The sequence below is a fragment of the Lissotriton vulgaris genome, chromosome 1_1 (assembly GCF_964263255.1).
Source record: "Lissotriton vulgaris chromosome 1_1, aLisVul1.2, whole genome shotgun sequence".
Lineage (NCBI taxonomy): Eukaryota > Metazoa > Chordata > Amphibia > Caudata > Salamandridae > Lissotriton > Lissotriton vulgaris.
Window position 1 is genome coordinate 1,658,588,726 of NC_141685.1, and position 19,333 is coordinate 1,658,608,058.

Genomic DNA, 19,333 nt, shown 5'->3' on the forward strand with positions numbered 1-19,333 from the left:
ATCTAGTGTTGGGCTAAATGTTACTCTGTAAGTATCTGTTTGTGGCGTGTAGTGCTGTACACCCCAAAAAAGAGAGAGTTTTCCCAAGCAAACCCAGAAAGGACCCGGAAATGGCACAATCAAAAAAAGAAATTCCTTTCTGTGTGTTTAAACTCTTATGTACAAATTAATTGCAGAAAACTATTTGTTTAGACCAATTTCAAACTAAACATAGCCCTATATAAACATTCAGATCACAACATGAACGTGTATGTATCTTTGTAATTTTTATTAAAAGAAGTTTAAGTTTAAAATAGATGCATATTTGCTCACAATACATTAAAATCAGTTACATATATTATTCACAGTGACAACATTATATTCAATTCTTATACAATTTACATCAATACATATTTCACAATACACATCATTCTAAAAAGGAATTGTTTGTACATATAAGAAAGTCCGTGTGTCGACGCGTTTGTGTGACAGATGCTAAAAGGCCATGTGTAGTTGTAGGTACACACGCTCTGCGTAGACTTTAAAGCAGTTCTCTCCTAATCATTGGCCAGCCGGAAGATGTTGCAAGAAATGGAACAAATTACATAACACAGCTTGTCCAACATTAGCTTGTAGGTGTTCTAAAACATCCGCACAATAATGCTTAGTGGCAGTGTGTGGAGTGGACCAAGATGTTGCTTTACATATGTCAGCTATAAGAATGTTACCAAGGAAAATCATGTTGGCCCCCTTTTAAGGGTTATAGTGGGGCCTGGGTGGGCAGGCAACTGCAAGACTTTAGAGTAGCAAATCTGAACACATTTGACTAGCCACTTGGCTATGCCAGCTTGGAGAAAGCATGGACTTTGTGTGGTTTAGTGAATGAGACAAAGAGTTGTGTCTTTCGAAAGGGCTTTGTCCTATGTAGTACATAAGGGCTCTTTTGATGTTTAGTGTGTGAAGAGCCCTCTCTGCCACAGAGTCTAAGGGGCCCATTGTCCGCCCGTCATCCTGTCGTGTGGAGGGACCGCCCGCTATAAGGGCGGGGGTCCTGTGGGGGGTATTAGGATGCGCCCGCCACGGTGGCGGGCGCATCCTCCATGTTTAACATTGTGGCGGGCGGTGCTCTCAGCACCACCCGCCACAATGCTAAAAATGCTTGTATGCATTTGCATACACAAAGCGGCAGGCACCGCGCGGTGCCTGCCACTTTATGTATGCAAATGCTGGGTGGTACCACAGGTATCCCCTGTGTGCACCCCCCACCTCCCCTTCACTCCGGGGGCCCGTCGGGGGCCCGCAGGGGCCCCCCAAAGTGAAGACCGCATGCCTTTCCGAAGGCATCTCTGCAAGCCCATGCTAATATGGCTGGCGATGTCTATTAGACACCGCCACCATATTAGACCTTTTCCGCCCCGGTCGCAAGGCGACCAGGGCGGAAAAGCAGCGGACGGTCTTTCCGACTGCCGCGGACCCCCCAGCCATGCTAATATGGCGGGGCTTTATTCTGGTTAGGATGGCGGGCGGATTGCCCCCACCAGGCCGGCGGTGGTTACCGCCAGCCTGGCGGGGGCAATCGGCCCGCCATCCTAATGGGCCCCTGAGAGTTCCATTTTTTGGTTAAGATGGAAGGAAGATACCAAATCAGGCAGAAACTTTAGATTAATCCTTCGGATGACTCTACTATTGTGCACCTGGAAGAAGGGTTCCTCGAGGGTAAGAGCTTGAAGTTCACTCACTAGCCTGAGAAGACCACCTTTCAAGAGAGAAACTGTACGACATGAATGAAGATGCTTGAAAGGAGTTCCCTTGCATTGAGTTAGGACAATGTTGAGGTTCCAGACAGGGGCTGGGGTACCCTAGGTCAAATAAGCCATCTAAGACCCTTCATAAAGGCTTTGGTGATACAGATTCTGAACAAGAAAGAATGCTCCTTATTTTGAAGGTAAGCTGCAAATGCAGCTAAGTGGAGATGGACGGATGTGTAGGCAAGGCCAAACATCTGCAGATGAAGCAAATAGCAAACCCTGACTTGGATTGCTGGTTTCAAAAGGGCAAAGCGTTTGGGAAGGCAGTAATGAACACACTTTCTCCATTTGGCAGCATAGCAGGCCCCTGTGGTGGGTCTGCGGGCCTCCTTAAGGATGGACATACATTCAGGAGGCAGATTGAGTAACCAAATTCCAAGACTTCAGGAGTAAAATCACTAGATTTCAGCTGCCTAGAGTTTGGGCGCGTGGCTTTATTCTGGTTCTAAGCGAATGTCTGACTGGTTGGGCAGCTTCTCGTGAGGAACAAGGGTCAGGTTGAGAAGGGTGGCAAACCAGGGTTGTGTGGCCCACGTGGGAGCCAACAGGATGAGAGTGAGGGGTGTTTGCTGAAGCTTACATAAGGAAGGAGTGGGAGAAAAGGAAAAGTGTAGGCAAATATCCCTGACCAGTTCATCCATAGTGCATTGTCCATGTACTGTGGGTGTAGTAACCTGGTGACTAAGCTTCAACATTTGGTGGTTCGGCAGTGGCAACGAGGTCTATGTCAGGGAACCCCCAACAATGGAAGTGAAGGAGAAGGATAAGCGGATGGAGTTCTCACCCGTGCACTAGTTGCTGTATCCTGCTGAGATGGCCTGCAAAGTAGTGGTCTTCTCCTGGTATGTACTGTACCACTAGATGGATCTTGTGGTGGAGTGCCCTCCACCAAATGACCTGTGCTAACCCTGAGTGAAAGCCACCTTGTTGCTGGAAGTACTACCTGGTGGCCATATTGCCTGTTCTGATGAGGACTACCTTGTGTGTAGGTGGCATAGGAAAGCTTTGAGAGCCAACAGCTGGCCAGTAGCGCCCAGTACTTGATGTGGATACCCAGTTGGTGGAGTGCCCACATGCCCTGAATGGTCAAGTCCTGGAGAATGTGCCCCCACCTCATGAGAGAAGTGTCCGTTGTGATGGTCACTTGTGGAATTTAGTTGAGAAAGGGCCATCCCTGCAACAGATTATTACTGTACCACCACTGCAGAGAGCGATATGTGCTGGCCCAAATCAACACTAGATCTTACCAGTGACCCCCGTCGTGTGAACATTGTGCTTCAAGGCACTATTATAGTGGAAGCATGTGCAATCTCGCATGGAGAACTATGGCAATACAGGAGGCCATAATGCTGAGGAGGCGCATGACTGTCCTGATCATTAAGGGGTGAATTGTGTAAAAACTACTAAGTAACAACTGAAAAGCTTGCATCCACGCTTGGCTGGGTTAAGCTTTCCAGGTGACTGATTTGAAAACTGCTCTCAAGAAAGGCTGTATCTGAATGGGCTGGCAGTTGAACTTTCATGTGTTGATGGTGAACCCTAGATCATGCAGGAGGTTTATGGTGGTCTTGGTATGTGCCAATCACTGGTGTTTGTTTGCACTCTTCATCAGCCAGTAGAAGGAAACATGTGACTGCTACCCCTCCAGGGATGAGTGGCTACCATGGCCAGGCACTTTGCAGCACTTTGAATTGAGAATGCTGGCCACTTACCATGTACTGCAGGTACCAACCGTGTGCAGGGTGGAATTGGATGTGGAATTAAGAGTCCTTCAAGTCCAGTGCAGTCATTAAATCGCCTTGCTGCAGCAGAGGGATAACTTCCTGGAGAATGACCATGTGGAAGTGCTCTGATAGGAAGTATTCATTGAGGGGCATGAGGTTGAGTATAGGCCTGGGTGTCCCATTCTTCTTGTGGATAAGAACGTACAGGTCTTGCTGGTGTGATGCTGAAGGCTCTATTGCCCCCTTGCAAGTGAGTGCCTCTACTTCCTTCATAAGGAGGCGCTGGTATGCTGGGGAGAGGGTTTGTTTGCGGGGAGGGATGCTTGTTGGGGTTGTAGTGAGTTCTAATAAGTAACCCTGCCTGATGGTGGAGAGAATCCACTGATCAGAGGTAATTTCCTCCCACTGTGAAAGAAACCTCTGTAGTCTTCCCTGACAGGTGTTGTATGATCTGGGGGAAGGCAGAACGAATCAATGTTTAGCGGGGGCAGCTCCATTAGCTACCCCTGAAAGCTCCCCTGGGGTAGCCCATGTTGTTGTTGCTGTCTCTGGTAGGATAGGTCCAATACAGATTGCTATTCAAAAACTACTTACCCAAAATGCATAGACCATATACATTTGGAAGCTCATTAGTAGCTTTTTTTTATTTTTCAAATATTTAATATTTACATCTCATGAAAAGATTCAACATAATTTTCACTTTATAAAAAAGACAACACTAAAAATTAGGGTAAATTGAAGACAAGGGGACCAATATAAAAACACTCAATCACTCATACATTCAATCACATTTACTGTTACACAACATACCACTCGCATCCAACCTTCAAAGTACACACACAACAAAGGTAGTTAAAATAAACCAATGGAACAGCGCATGGACTGCCAAAACCACTGAATTAACAACAGAATTCCAACATATGTATAACAGATGTAAATCAATTCAACTATACAATTCAAAGCAAAAAAATACTCTTCTAAATTAATTTAAAAGCTTCAAATCGGTATCAAGTAGGGATACAGGTATTCATAAGTATTCTTGGAATATATTTTTCAGGTCGAATCAATGAAACGTCTCCGTCTACAAACAGGAGCGGCTTTCTTTGGTTATACTCAAATCATGATGCAAAATGTACAAATTTTACATGTTTCTGATTCCATCACAATTAACAACAGTAACATCAATCTATATACTATTCTCCATATTAAGAAAAAAACAAAAGCAAAATAACTTAAGAGCGTTTGAAGGTTGAGAAGCCACAGTCCTACTACCAGCGTTTTATGAGGAAATAGAATATGTACATACTGTTTAATTAGGTATGAGAATGGGGGTTAGGAATCTTTGCACTTTTTGCGTGATTTGTGAATACGCTCATGAAGTATCTTGCAACAGTATGTTTTGCTTTTGGTTTTTTGTTAATATGGAGAATAGTATATAGACTGATGTTACTTTTGTTAATTGTGATGGAATCAGAAACATGTAAAATTTGTACATTTTTACAGCATTCCCCCGACGAAGGTGCTAAGCACCGAAATGCATTGGGAGTGGTAACTGTTTGAAAACATTCGTTCTGAAGATTTAAGAATTGAATGCATCTCAGAAAATTAAACATTGCATCGCATCAAATTGCAAAGAAAAGCGGATCACAGTTTTTTATTTTGGGAGATATTTTTTACAAATGCCAATTATAATCTATTACTGTTTATGTTTCTTACAATGTAAAGTGTGTTTGTGTTTCACGAACGGTCTGCAATTTGAAAAAAATGTATATAAGTTCATAAGGCAGGGATGAAATGTTTATAAATGTAAAGTTGAATACACATTATTGATTGTATACCTTACAGGATTAGTGAACAGTGCGTCCTCATCTTCAAGCAGTGTCTGTTTGAAATATTTACATTTGATTGTGCCCTGGGAGAGGCTTACCAGGTTAGCGTGGGGACTGCACCATAGTATATTTTGTTGAATAATAATTTTTCGAAGACATTGATTGTATCATTGGTATCACTAAGATTCAAACGTGAGTGCAGGTTACTTACATACATAATTTTGAAGACATCATTATGCCAGCCTTCTCTAACCATATTCCAGTACATTTAAAAAATACTTATGCAAGGAAATGGGCAGTTGCCCAAGCCCCAGCATTATACAAAAATCATGTAGGATGGGATGAGGAATCACCTCAACACAAAATCCAGTTAAAAACTCAACCAACTGCACAAACGCAGCATCCAGTTAAGCAAGAAGCTAAAAAACAAGTCAGGGAGATCTTAGATCAACTTGAATACCAAGTGTGATTGAAACATGCACCTCATCAATAAACAATCCTTTGTTTCCTGTCTCCAAACGAGACAATTCATATCATCTAGTTTTTGGTTACAGACATCTAAACTCTTGTTGCAAAACATTTGCAGTGCAAAATGCACACAGTACAGCATTAATGAATAAAAGTTATGTAAAAAACTACAAAACCACATTAGACATATCAAATGGTTTCTTTTGTCAAAACATTGCACCTGAAAGTAGGTATTTGACCGATTTCTCAATAATGGGGACCCAGCGTCAATTATGTTGTCTTCCTCAAGGATTCAAGAACAGTCTGGGGTTATTCTCAGCAAGGGTAACAGAGGTACTACAAACGTATGATGACGAGGCATTATCATATGTCGATGATATCTATCTGACACACATTTACCTGAACAGACACTTGAACAGGTGAACACCATTATACTGCGCTTCGCCTCTAAAGGGTATGAATTCAATTTAAAAAAATCAAGAATTGCACATCTCAACGTCCTTTACCTAGGATATGAACTATCAAGTGAAGGCAAAAGCCTGGCAGCCAACTTTTTTAAAAAGTGTGCGCTGCTCCAACCTCCAAAAACGCTGAGAAACTTACAGTCGATTCGAGGTTTCCTGGATTTTGGAAGAACTTACATTCTAAATACGGAGAAAGGGTTAAACCTCCCTACAAATTAATCAAACCTGATTTTAAAACAATAAATTGGACAAAAGAACACACAGAAATGTTATGTTCCCTTCAAACAGACATTTTAGAAACAAAACATTTACAAACATGTGTAAACGTACGCAACTCTGTGATCCGAAACATTACGGGTCAATGCGGAATCACCTTCTTAACTTTTAACGAAGGTGAAAAAGTACCAATTGCATACAAATCACATTTGTACACACAAGTATTCCTACAATACGAACAAGAATGTCCTCTGCCTACTGAAATTCTTCCTCTTGACCAGTATGAATGTATAATTTATACTAACAGATCTGCACAACCCGCTACGGGGGTAAGCAAGCTTATAGTGCAGCATGCTCGATCGTTAAAGGTCGTATGCGCGATGGCAAATTCAGACCTATGGTCACAAAAACACAATCTCTACAGGATTGTACAGATCAGCGAGCTGAACTACAAGCATTAATAAGGGCACTTGAAAATACGGATCGCGAATTCCCCACACTCATAGTGTGCGATTCCTTTTAATGTGTTCAATTATATAATGAATATTTACAGAATTGGCTTCAAAATGGTTTCAAAGATGCAAAAGGTGGCACAATCAAGCATAAAACACTTTGGGAACAAGTAGTTCAGTTGCGAAACGGACTACAAAACACTCATGTGATACACACGCTGAGTCATCAACGTGATGGTGTTCACGTTGAAGGGAATTCATTGGCTGATGAAGCCACGAAGGGGGCTAGGCAAACGGCTTCCGTAGCTGCAATCACACGTTCAAAAACGAAAATAGACAGTGAAATAATACTGGCTGTCAATGCTTCAAGCAAAGGCAGCGGTGCAGTGTTACCTATAAAGTTTCCACTCAAATACTCATATATAATTGATGACGAATCCCTGGAGTGGGGGCTAGGGTAATACCAAACATGGAACACATAGCAGCTTTGATTTACGAAGCACATCTGGGAGAGGGTCTGGTACATCAGGGGATCTCTACAACAGTATTAGAGTTAAAAGAGATGTGCTGGTGGCCAGGGATGAATACTCAGATTCACATCTTCATCAATAACTGCATAGGATGCAATAGAGATCGCAGCACAGAATGCCACCAGACACCTGACTACAGCATAGCCAGCCCAGTTAAGACACCATTGTTAGATAGCATTAGACTATCTACGTGCAGGCGTCCCTTTGGACGAATGCAATCCCACACACACTAAATCAATGTTGCTTTGGATGTGACCTCAGCGCTCGGCTGACGCTCGAACTGCTATAAAAGATTTGCCCCTCTTTATCGGCACATTCGCAATAGGCACACTACACTCTGACCAGGGCCCTGCGTTTAGTTCTCGAGCTTACAAAGAAGCCATGGCCAGTTTGTGTGTTGGATTGCGGTATTCTTCTCCATTCTATCCTGAGGAAAATTCTGTTGTTGAAAGAAAAAACCAGGACATAAAGCAGTCTATAACAGCTAGGGTATTAGGTTCAGGTGATGGGTGGGTTAAACATCTTTATGGGGTTCAACATGCATTAAACAACTTGCCAAGAAGTTCTCTAGGGGGTGGCACTCCATATGAGGTCCTAATGGAAGTTACCTCATGTTGAATGATCACAGCTGCTGTGGCATGTTGCCAGGTATCCCATATCTAGTAACGGTTACATCCAGGGTCACTTGCTGTTGCAAGTATTGTTTCCACAAACCAAGACAGCTAGGGAGTCGCCTTTATTGCCTTCACTGAACATCTCTTGTATACGAATTGATACTCTAAGCAGAATGAAAGCCATTCTTTTGCAACAAACAGTGCCAATGACCTCGGCCAAAGAAACCTATGATCTACAAGTCGCAGGGACTTCTGCCGAGATACATGCCCTTTTCAATACAAACTGCCCTATACATTTCTCAGAAATGCTGGGACGTATCTTAAACATGTCTGATAAGTGCGGTATTGTACATGTATTTAAAAAAGTGTGTTCAGGACTGTTAGCACCTTTTCAAGCAGTCCTCAGAATAATTCCAAACTTCGTGCACTCTGTGTTTGGCAGACTGCTGCTCCTTTTAGCACTCGTTGCAAAAATCCTATTTTTGCTCCTAACTGCTACGATATGGCAAGCCAAATCACTAGCGACACCCAATTCACTGTGGAGAGAGCTCTGCTGTAGATGAAGTGTTGTGAGCGCATCGTCCAAATTTTGGGTTTACCTCGTCTACGAGAATTAAATACCACATGGTTTATGTCATTCAGACCAATCTGGCAAGATTGCATCTTACCTGTTCTATACTGCCTGCTTTGCGGTGAAGAATGCGTGCTAGACATTTGTCTAACACTCCCATCAGCCATGCCTATGGATGTCAATACTCTGCTGGACCCTGTAACAGCCCATGCTCTGTGTTGTCCCCAGCAGCTACCAATCCTGATGACAGCATTCATTGAGATCTCACAGGCAAAAATTGCTATTGCTGAGGTACGAGAGGAAATAACAGGCACGCAAGTAACATCCGATACGAACATTGCTGATGCGACGGATGCTGAAGGTGATAGTTCACATCTATGTGCAGTTAATCTTCTAAACGAGGTATTCCAACTTTCACCTACAACGGTAGATTACTTTTTGTCTACAGAAATAGAAGATTTCATGTTTTCTCCAAGTCCTAACACTGACTTTTGATTTTGGCACACAGTGTACTGAGAAACTGTGAATTTGGCGTTCATTCTTTCAAAACAAGGGACTAACTTTGGAAATGTTTTTCCTATGATTTTTCCAAATTTGTATTTTACGTTTTTGGCACAGTAATCTGCTTATAGTAGAAGTATTCATAGAGAACAGAATTCGTTGAATACTTCCTGAGACAATATGTAACCTTGTCCACAACAATTTTATGTAAACTGATATGAAAGGCTATCAGCCCTTTTTCTTCTGTATTTACGAGCCATTTCATCATGTGTATATATATATATTTATGATTCACTCATATAGCATTCAAATGTCTACATATGCTTGGAATTAAACATTGCTTTAATATGTACTGCACCAATGCATTTTTTATGCTTACAGCCAGTTCTAATCCATTTTTTACAATGTATTTTAGACATGTTTGTAGTACTTCGTCTGTAGCTATATTTTAGAAATGTTTAACATGTTTAGGATTTAGTAATGTTGTTCATACGAAAGTGGAGTGGGTGATGTGTGTCGATTAAGATACCGTATATAGATTTCCCGATTTATGCCCTTATATGGGTACAATTCACATTGCCCTTATTTAGGCATAGAAATCCAGCCCTTATTTAGGCATTGCCCATGCTAACCAAATACAAGCATGGTCAAACAACATCGGTTCATCTTTGTTACAAAGAGTTCTTAGAAAACCAGACTCTTAAGCCTTTAGGACTTCCCCTTCCTTGGATATTGATTTCTCCAAGAACTCATTTATTATGCATGAACATCTATTCCTTAGGGGTTCATTCATGACGTTCTTATGCCTGACTTGTACATCAATAATGGCATTCCTAAACACCTTCAAGGTATAAATATACCATTCATTTGCCATGTAAAACCACGGTTCGGCTGCCTACTTGCACAACGTGGCTCGCCATGGCAAGTTCGGAAGGAAGTCAAATCCCCGCCTGATGCACTGACCAGACGCTGTCATCCTCCTCGCCGAGAATCCAGCTCCAGTGTTTCTGTCTCCCCTTGCGGGGTGTTAGAGATTGAGACCCAGAAAGAGACTACAACCTCACTCATTCTAAGGTATAGAGAAACTTTTGGCAACTCTTGCCTAAACTAGACTAGAGATAAAACAGCACCTACTTAGGTACACTGGGGTTTGATTATTATAGAAGCACCAGATGAGTATTTTGTTATTTATGTAGTATTTTTATGAATATATGTCGTAGCTACACACCATGCTCTTGCAATATTATGCTATCCTACTGCTAGCGCTGTACGTATTATACGTCACATTCTGTCTTACGATTGTAGCAGTTCATATCACTTGCATGAGAAATAAGACTGTTCAATAAACCCTTTTTATTGAAACACCCGTCTCTCTATTTCTGTGCAACTCTGTAGAAACGAAGCATACATGATTGACTGAGTGAAACTATTATCTATTGTTTCCATGATTCTGAGATTGTTCCGATTCTAAGGGAAACAAAGGTGTCATGTTTATGCGGTTGTCAGAAACTAATACCTTCTTGTTTATTCGAGAAGTTTCTAGTGAACTCTGAGTTAGCTGGCACACACAAGTAATTAAGTTTAATATACTCGATGGAGACATACTGACCTCAGTCCTATGTCAAAACTATAGTGTATATTATTCCAATGAGCAGAGCCTATCAGGGATATATACGAGGAGCTACACTACTAAGGTGAGATAGGTTGAGCAGGAGGTTTCATTGTGCACTGGAGACAGACAGAGGTAGCAGGCTTGATGGTGGTCTGTCCAGGGGAATGGCACTTTGGATAGTACTGGAAGGGAGTCCTTTCCATTATGGAAAGTCTTGAAGAAGAAGACTGATTTGAAAGCCCCGGGAGTGGCACGGGCCACAAGAGCGGTGTTGAGTGGAACCCAGTTGCTAAGCCTGATGAATGTCGAGAAGAGAAAGAAACGTACCGCCATTGATGACTGTCATCACCAATAGGAATGGAAGAACTGAAAACGTCAGACAACGAACAACACAAGGTGTCGACCTGGAGCACAGTGGATATAAATCTGAACCTGATGGTGGAAAATAAACAAACTAACAATGGTGCTGATGCCCATGTGCATTACATAGGAGGAGTCACTATACTTCGTGACTTGAAAGACGTCCTTGAAGAAAACCAAGTCTAAACCCAACACTATATGTTAGAAGTATGCAAAGCATGTGTACCTACAGCTACACATGCCTTGAGTATAGCTGTTTCTTAGTAAAAAAATGTTTTTGGCAACAACTGTATTAAAGCACCTACTATGACACATTAATTACAATAATGCAAAGGTTAAAACTAATGTTATCATCATAGTTCAAACTAAAAGTAGACCATCTCTGCAACACTTACCTAACGATATTGTACGTTAATACACAGATTAACACCCTTGAGACCTGGTTAAATGTCTTTAGGTGTACCATCTGAACAATAACATGGCATAATCCATACACGCATTTAAAAAAGTAATGAAAATAATACGCTGTATGTTACCACTGACGAACCATTTGAAACTTCACTCATCACACATTAAAAATGGTTCGAAATTACATATCTTCAATCACAATACATGTGTGTGTCAGTGTATGTAACAGAGGATCCGTTGCCCCCCTGTAATTAAGATTGACGTCTCACTCTATGGGACTTAAGTTTTTGCAACTTCAGTAACTTTTTACCCCCTAACAATTTGCACTAAACTTCGGGAAACAGCATATGAACCCTCGGCTTTCAGCATGGCCAATTTGATGCAACTTAAATTGTTAGATTTTCTGTTAGCACATATGCCTTGAAGATGCTTGCAGAATCTTCTTGTGTTCGATGTATTCAGAATATTTAAATGTTTTTTGATTTTGAATTTAAACTAAACATACTTGATACTATCTAAACCAAAATGGAACCGTCCACCATGCATGGTCAAGTACTGTGCAGTGTGTAAAACATTTGTGAACACAAGAAGCGATGGATAATATAACTTTAACAACGAATACTGAAGAAGTGTACATGTCCTGGTGAGATACAAGTGCACTGAAAAATTAAATTTCAATTGAATACATTTAAAAATGTTCATCTATACATACATATACCCACACAAACATGCATATACATACACAGACACACGAAGATCCAAACATACATAAACATACACACACACACACACACACACATCCACACCTATGAAGGCACTTGCAAATAGACAAGCGTATACACACACATCCAACAGGGCACAATACAAAAAGACAAAGTACACCACAGTACACGCGCACACAAACCTCTCTCTCTGTTTACCTCTCTGTTATGTTATGTTATTTGTATTTGTAATGTGCACACATACTCCAAGAGTGTCCCGGCGCGAGCCTTGAGAGATGAAAAAAGAAAAGGGCCAGATTAGATAAAGAGAATTTTTTTTTTTTTTTTTTTTTAATGAATGGGGTCCTGAATGCTATGGAGAGCAAGAGGCAGCAAGTTCCATGCTAGAGCAGCTTTCAGAGCAAGGGAACTGCCACCTGTCCTATGCAAATGTAAACGGGGGACATGAGCCAAAAGTTGAGATGTAGAGCGCAGTTGTCTTGAAGGAGTATAAAAAAAGAAGCGCTTTTGAAGTTAGATTGGTCCTAAGGCATGAAGAGCGCGGTGTGCTATGACTAAAGATTTAAATTCAACCCGTTCTGCTACTGGCAGCCAGTGAAGTGCACGCAGATATTGTCTCACGCTGCTTCTGGCGGGGATGTTCAGGAGAAGGCTGGCTGCCGCGTTCTGAACTACTTGTAGTTTATTAAGCAGATACAGAGCATTGGCATAGGCTAATCGAGATAAAATAAGGGCTCGAGTAACCGTTTCTTTAGCGGCCCTAGGAAGAAGGGGAAGACATTTTCTTAGGATTTTTAGTAACCCAAAGCAATTACCGGCCAGCTGGCAAAGCAGAATCAGACGGCCAGAGTGTTTATCTAAACTGAGGTGGAAACTTTCCACAGAGGAGGATTTTCAATTTCTTCTCATCATATTTAAGTTGTGCAGAGGCCAGCCGGTGAAAGACTGAGGTCAAACAATTTTTGCGGTAGAGGTGGAGCACTAATTTTTCCCTCCCCCATGTAAACAGGAGCTGGGTATCATCAGCTTAGGCAATATTTCTGGCTCCCAGATCCTCCGCAATTTGAACGAAGAAGTTAACATAGATATTAATAGGAATGGGAGCTCAGACATACACCCAAATATATATGGAAGCAGGACTGGCGGTATTGATTACAGCTTGGAACTTGGTGAGCTCTGGACAGAGATACTCCAAACCTGCTCGCAGAGTGTTTGCAAAGGAAAGAAACGTTGGCAATCCCTGAAGAATATCACATGCTGTCTGGTGTGAGGATTTATGTGCACATAACATACACAATGCAATAATTTTCCAACAACTAACAATATTTCCAAGCAGGCCATGAATTCTTACATAGCCTGCAGATTCATTGGTCATCTTTGACAGAAGGGCATAACTTCCCTCATGTTCCATGGTGGTTTTACTAGGCAATCGTGATACATGCAGACATTTTAAGGCATGGGCCAAGTGGGCAATTGCCCAGGGACCCACCTTTCAAGGGTCCTCTGGTAAAGTGAACTAACTTACTAACTCCAATCCGTTTATTTTCTGTTTTAACCTTGAACGTATCATTTAATATTGTTTGGCGTCATTGGGTTTGATTTAGTGGTTATTGGGTGATAAAGTACAAAGCTGATGCAGATAGGGGTCCTAAAGGTGATACAGTGTTGCTGCAGCCGGGACCATGCTACACATGTCTAGGATTACCTTTTTTAAAGAGCAGTTGCTTCCTTGAAACCGCAAAGAATTTCTAGAAGTTATATTGTTGATTGAAACATATTCCAAACTAATTGATATTGTATATTTATTTATTTTATTTATTTAAGAAGCTTATAGAGCGCACGGCTACCTCCAGCGGGGGTGTCCCGGCGCTAAGACTACTTGTTTATCATAGAGAGGGTTGCCTAGTTTATGACTATCTGTCAGAAGAGCAGGTCTGCAAGGGACTTGCTGGCTAGTGCTTAGAAAACAGCCATGTTTTCAATTTGCGACGGAAGACTTGTTCAGAATCGGAGAACCTAAGATCTATGGGTAGGCTATTCCAAAGCTTGGCGGCCGTAACGGTGAAAGTTCTGCCACCAGTACGCGTGAGTCTGAATCGAGGGACGATCAGAAGGCGTAGACTGTTGGATCTCAGATGCCTTACTGAGGAGGATATCTTAAGCCTTTTGCTCAAGTAGCCAGGGCCAGTGCCATTGATTGCCCTGAAGGCAAGGATCAGAACCTTGAAGTCAATGCGACGGGCTATGGGAAGCCAATGTAGCTCCTCTCGGTATGCTCTGACCGAGTTGCGGGGGGGGGGATGTTACCAATGAGCCTTGCTGCCGCGTTTTGTATAGTTTGGAGTCGGTCTATGAGATATTGGGGGGCACCGGCATAAAGGCTGTTGGCATAATCAAGGTGTGCAGTGATGAGTGCCTGGACCACTGTTTTACAGGAAGACTGGGGGAGATAGGGAAAAATCTTCCTGATCATTCGCAGTTTGTTAAAACAAGCCGCCGCAACTTTATTGACCTGAGTTTTCCCGGACAAGGTGTTATCAAATTTAAAGCCAAGGTTGCGGGCTGATTGTACTGGTATGGGTGGTGGGTTAAGAACGGTGGGCCACCATAAAGTTGCAGGGGGAGTGGATTTCTGGTTGAAAAAGAGAACCTCAGTTTTTTCAGTGTTGAGGGCAAGATGATTAGCAGCCATCCAGGTGCAAATGTTGCCAAGGCAGTTTCGAAAGTTGGAGAAGAGGGAGTCAGAATGATCTCTAAATGAAAAAACAAGCTGAGTATCATCAGCATAAGAGACCACCCTGACTCCCCAAGACTCAACTACCCTGGTAAGAGGGGCCAGATAAACATTGAACAATAAAGGGCTCAAGGCTGAACCCTGAGGCACACCACACAAGAGGGGTTTGTCTTCGGATTGAAATGGATGTAACAATACCCTTTGGGTCCGTCCGGACAAAAAGGATTTGATCCATGCTAGGGCTGTGCCATCAATCCCCAGCTGTTGTAGTCGAGATGTAAGAATGACATGGGAAACCGTATCAAATGCAGCGGATAGGTCGAGGAGGACCAACATGGCCTCCTCACCCCTATCCACTGATTCCCTTATTGTCTCGGAAACTTCCAGCAACGCAGTCTCGGTGCTGTAACCGGTTCGAAAGCCAGATTGAGAATCGTGTAGCAGTTTGTTTGATTCCAAAAACTGGGCCAGTTGTTTCTGAACCACTTTCTCCAGCACCTTGGCGGGTTTAGGCAGGAGCGAAATGGGTCGGTAGCTGCAGAATAGAGAGGGATCGGCGTTGGGTTTCTTAAGGATTCGAAGTAGCCTAGCCTGTTTCCAAACTGAAGGAAAATGACCCTGGGTCAGGGAGGAGTTCCAGATGGAGAGGAGGGGATTAATTAAGACAGGGGCAAGATTGCCCATCACTTTAGCAGGTACTGGGTCTAAGGGTGAGCCAGACTTGACTTGATGAAGTAGTGATAGGGCAGAGTCAAAGGTTAATTCGCTAAAGGAATTAAAAGAGCAGTGTGTGGGGTGAGAAGGATCTGGAGGTAGGTTGGGAGAGACAGAGACAAAAGAGGAGGCGAGTTTAGTGATTTTGTCCTGAAAAAAGTCAGAGAGTGCATTGCATAAGTCTTGGGTTGGAATGCATTGGGTTTTGATGGCCGTAGGGGTAACAAAATCCTTCACAATCGTGAAGAGGGTTTTGGACGAGTTCTGCGCCTGTTGAATGAGGTTTGAGAAATACGTTCTCATGGAGGAGCGTTTGAGTGTTTGAAATTTGTTTAAGGCAGATTTATATGCCAGTTTGGCCACTGGATCATAATTCTGGCGCCATTTGCGTTCCATCCTTTTGCATTTACTTTTTTCCTCACGTAGCAAAGGGGAGAACCAAGGGGCCGAAGGACGAGATCTGGCGGACGCCATGGGAGCGAGAGGAGCAATGGATTCCAGTGCAGAGGTGAGGGCAGAATTGTATCTTGCCGTTTCCTTGTCCAGATCTTCCGTCTGATTAAAGTGGTACTGAAATCGGGAATCAATAGCCTCACAGATAACCTTGGTCCATTTACGACCACTGTCTCTGTTAAGGGAAGAGGGAGGGGGAAGGGGAGGCATGGCGATATGAAAGGGGATAAGGAAATGGTCAGACCATGTAAGGGGAAGCGAAGGAAGGACAATAATGCCAGGGTGATTTGAAAAAATCAGATCAAGTGTATGACCAGCTTTGTGCGTGGGGCCTTTAACTAATTGGGACAAGGTAAGTCCGGTAAGTTTCCAGAATTGAAGAGGCTTGAGCACAGGAAGAGTTATCAATATGAAGGTTAAAATCTCCCAACACTGTAAAGTGCGAGTGTTTGAGGGAAAAGTCCGCAATGGAGTGCATCAGGGCATTGAGAGAGGATGCAGTAACGGGGGGGGGGTTATATACCAGGATACCAGCAAAGATAGTACATGCGGCGTCCTTGATTGTGAAATAAATGGCCTCGATAAGATCGGGGTTAGCAATTTTAGTAGTGCTCAGTGTGAGGTGGGATTTTGCAATTATCGCGAGACCCCCTCCAGGTTTGGTGTTATCTCGATTAATGCCTAGTAATCGGAAACCAGGGGGAATGGCCAAATTGATGTCTGGCATGGACGAGTCTTTAAGCCACGTTTCTGTGAGAAATAATATGTCCCACTTGTGCGTATCTAGCAGCAGCCAAATGCCCGAAGCGTGTGCAGGAAGAGACCTGCAGTTAATTAAGGCAGCATGTAAGGTAGGCGGTAAAGAGCAATGAGCGACAGTGTTGGGTGGTGGAAACCGTTTGATAAAGGCGGGAATATGATGGTTATAGCAAAGACACGAATAAGAGAAGGTGTCCAAGCTGTAGGGATTACAACATTTAGGCGGATTGCATGTACTACGGCGTAGGAGTACAAGTTGCTCAGAGGACCAGGTGATTAAAGGGGTACGAGAGGCAGGGGGACTGGCGCTGGGCGCGGGTCCGGCGGGGACTGTAAATAAAGTTGTAGGAGACTGTAGGTTTGTTGCCTTTTACTAGAAAAGGTCCTGCTACAGAACTGGTAGAACCTTTTGTCAGGATTATTTACTCATTTTATGTATAAGTATCAAAGCATAAGGTTTTAGAGTTGAAGCATAGTAGGTGAATTGATAGATGAGTAACAGCAGAATAGTTAACCTTTGTTTAACTACAGTGCAGTGCTACACGAGTCAACGAGAAACTATACCTTAACTTCCACAGAGAGAACAAAGTGACAAAGCTTGAGGTAGTTATTGTAGTCACAGGGAAAGTAGTTACTGTATTCACAGAGGGAACATATATTTCAGAGTCTCCTTATTTGAATGTTTAGTTTCGGGTATTACAAGTTCCACACCAAAGAACAGAGGGGCATATTATCAAGAAAGGGCGTTACATCATCGTGGAATTCCAATCGAAGCCCATGTTAGAAGACATCTAACATGGGCTTCAATTGGAATTCCATAGAGCATATTATCAAGCCCATTATCGCCGCTTTATCAGCAGTTTCCTGCCGATAAATGCGGCGATAATGTAACACCCTTTCTTGATAATATGCCCCAGAGAGTTGGTTTCACAGTGATAATGCTAAGATGACGAGTCAAAGTGGTAGCGCCCAGTGTCTTAGAATTCTCCCTTATCCCATTCTGCCTTCCCAGTTTGTGCTAATGTCCCTGGTATTACGATGTGTGGTAATGGTGGAGGTAGTGAGAGATGGAAGAGTTCAACTGCTCCTATTGGATTCTGAATACAAGATTAATGTCTGCTGACCACATACATATATACACAAATATGCATACAAAGACACGCTTACATACACGGTTTCATAAGTTGGTATGTGCCTACTGACACATGCCTATTTAAAAGAAATAACAAATTGTGAATGTTGGGACATCCATATATAAAGAATCACATACAAGTGCACACACACATACAGAAAAACATAAATGGATTGGTAAATGTCTGTGACCACACTCTAGGTGCATGCCTACTTAAAACACTGATATATGTAACTGTGAACATCCACACACGTTCAGGAAGACACATTTAGCCAAATACACAAAAGCACACACATAAACAAGTGACCATCATTCCACAGGGTACATGCCCATAAAAAATATACATTTGCACAGACACATACAACCTTTCCCGCCCACACACACAGAAATATAAATACATATGTACACAAGTATAATTGGGGGCATGGCCACTCATTAAAATATAAGTGGTTACAAACATCCAGACTCACACAACACATATGTTACAATTAGTTGCTTACCTTCAGTAACACTCTTTCCACTGGCAATTCTATCTAACCACAGATTCCTCACCCTGTGAGTAGCCACAGGCACCTAAACGGATCCAGAAGCTCTTACCAATAGCAACTTCATGCCAGCTGTTGGTACCATCATTATTCTGTAATGACCCCATCCCATCTCTAGACATGATGACACCGAGCTGCAGAAAGGTACCATTCCTGCACGATGACGTCAGCTTATACATTCTTCTTTTCCGTGCCTTCAAAGACAGAGCTTAACCTACTGACTGGCAGTAAGTGATTGTAACTTGGGGCATTATTAATTCATGACAGTCCACTTTCAGGAATAATTAAGGGAGGAAGGTGTTGGGGAATGAGCGGTCAGGTAGAGTATCTATCAGAAAAAGCTTTATTGAAGATAGATAATGTATTATTTTGATGGATATGTTGCGAACTTATACCAAAGCAATGCCTCCTCGAAGGTGCTAGACTTTACACCAGGAATCCAGCAGGTGAAATGCCCTCTCTGTGAATGTGAATTAATGTAGTTGTGTCTGGTAACAGTATGGACAGAAGTTCACTTGGGTGCCTAGCAGATGTCCATAACTGGAACACCAGGGCAGTAGTCACAGTTTCTGCTCTGGCGGAATGAGGCCAAATGCCCCGAAGAGGTTACTCTTTAGCCAAGAGCTTAATCTTTAGTCAAGGCAGAACATATCTTCATACAAAAGACAATCTAATAGGATAAGGTCTCTTCGTGACCATCTTTTGTTCCTTTCTTCACACCGGTAAACCCAATGAACA

At 42.6% G+C, this 19,333-nt stretch overlaps 1 protein-coding gene across 1 annotated transcript in view; it reads right to left on the reverse strand.

Moving 5' to 3' along the window:
* LOC147750996 (NACHT, LRR and PYD domains-containing protein 1 homolog) overlaps positions 1-19,333 on the reverse strand; it is a 784,790-nt gene that overhangs the window by 2,244 nt on the left and 763,213 nt on the right. The gene's annotated exons all lie outside the window — the stretch shown is intronic.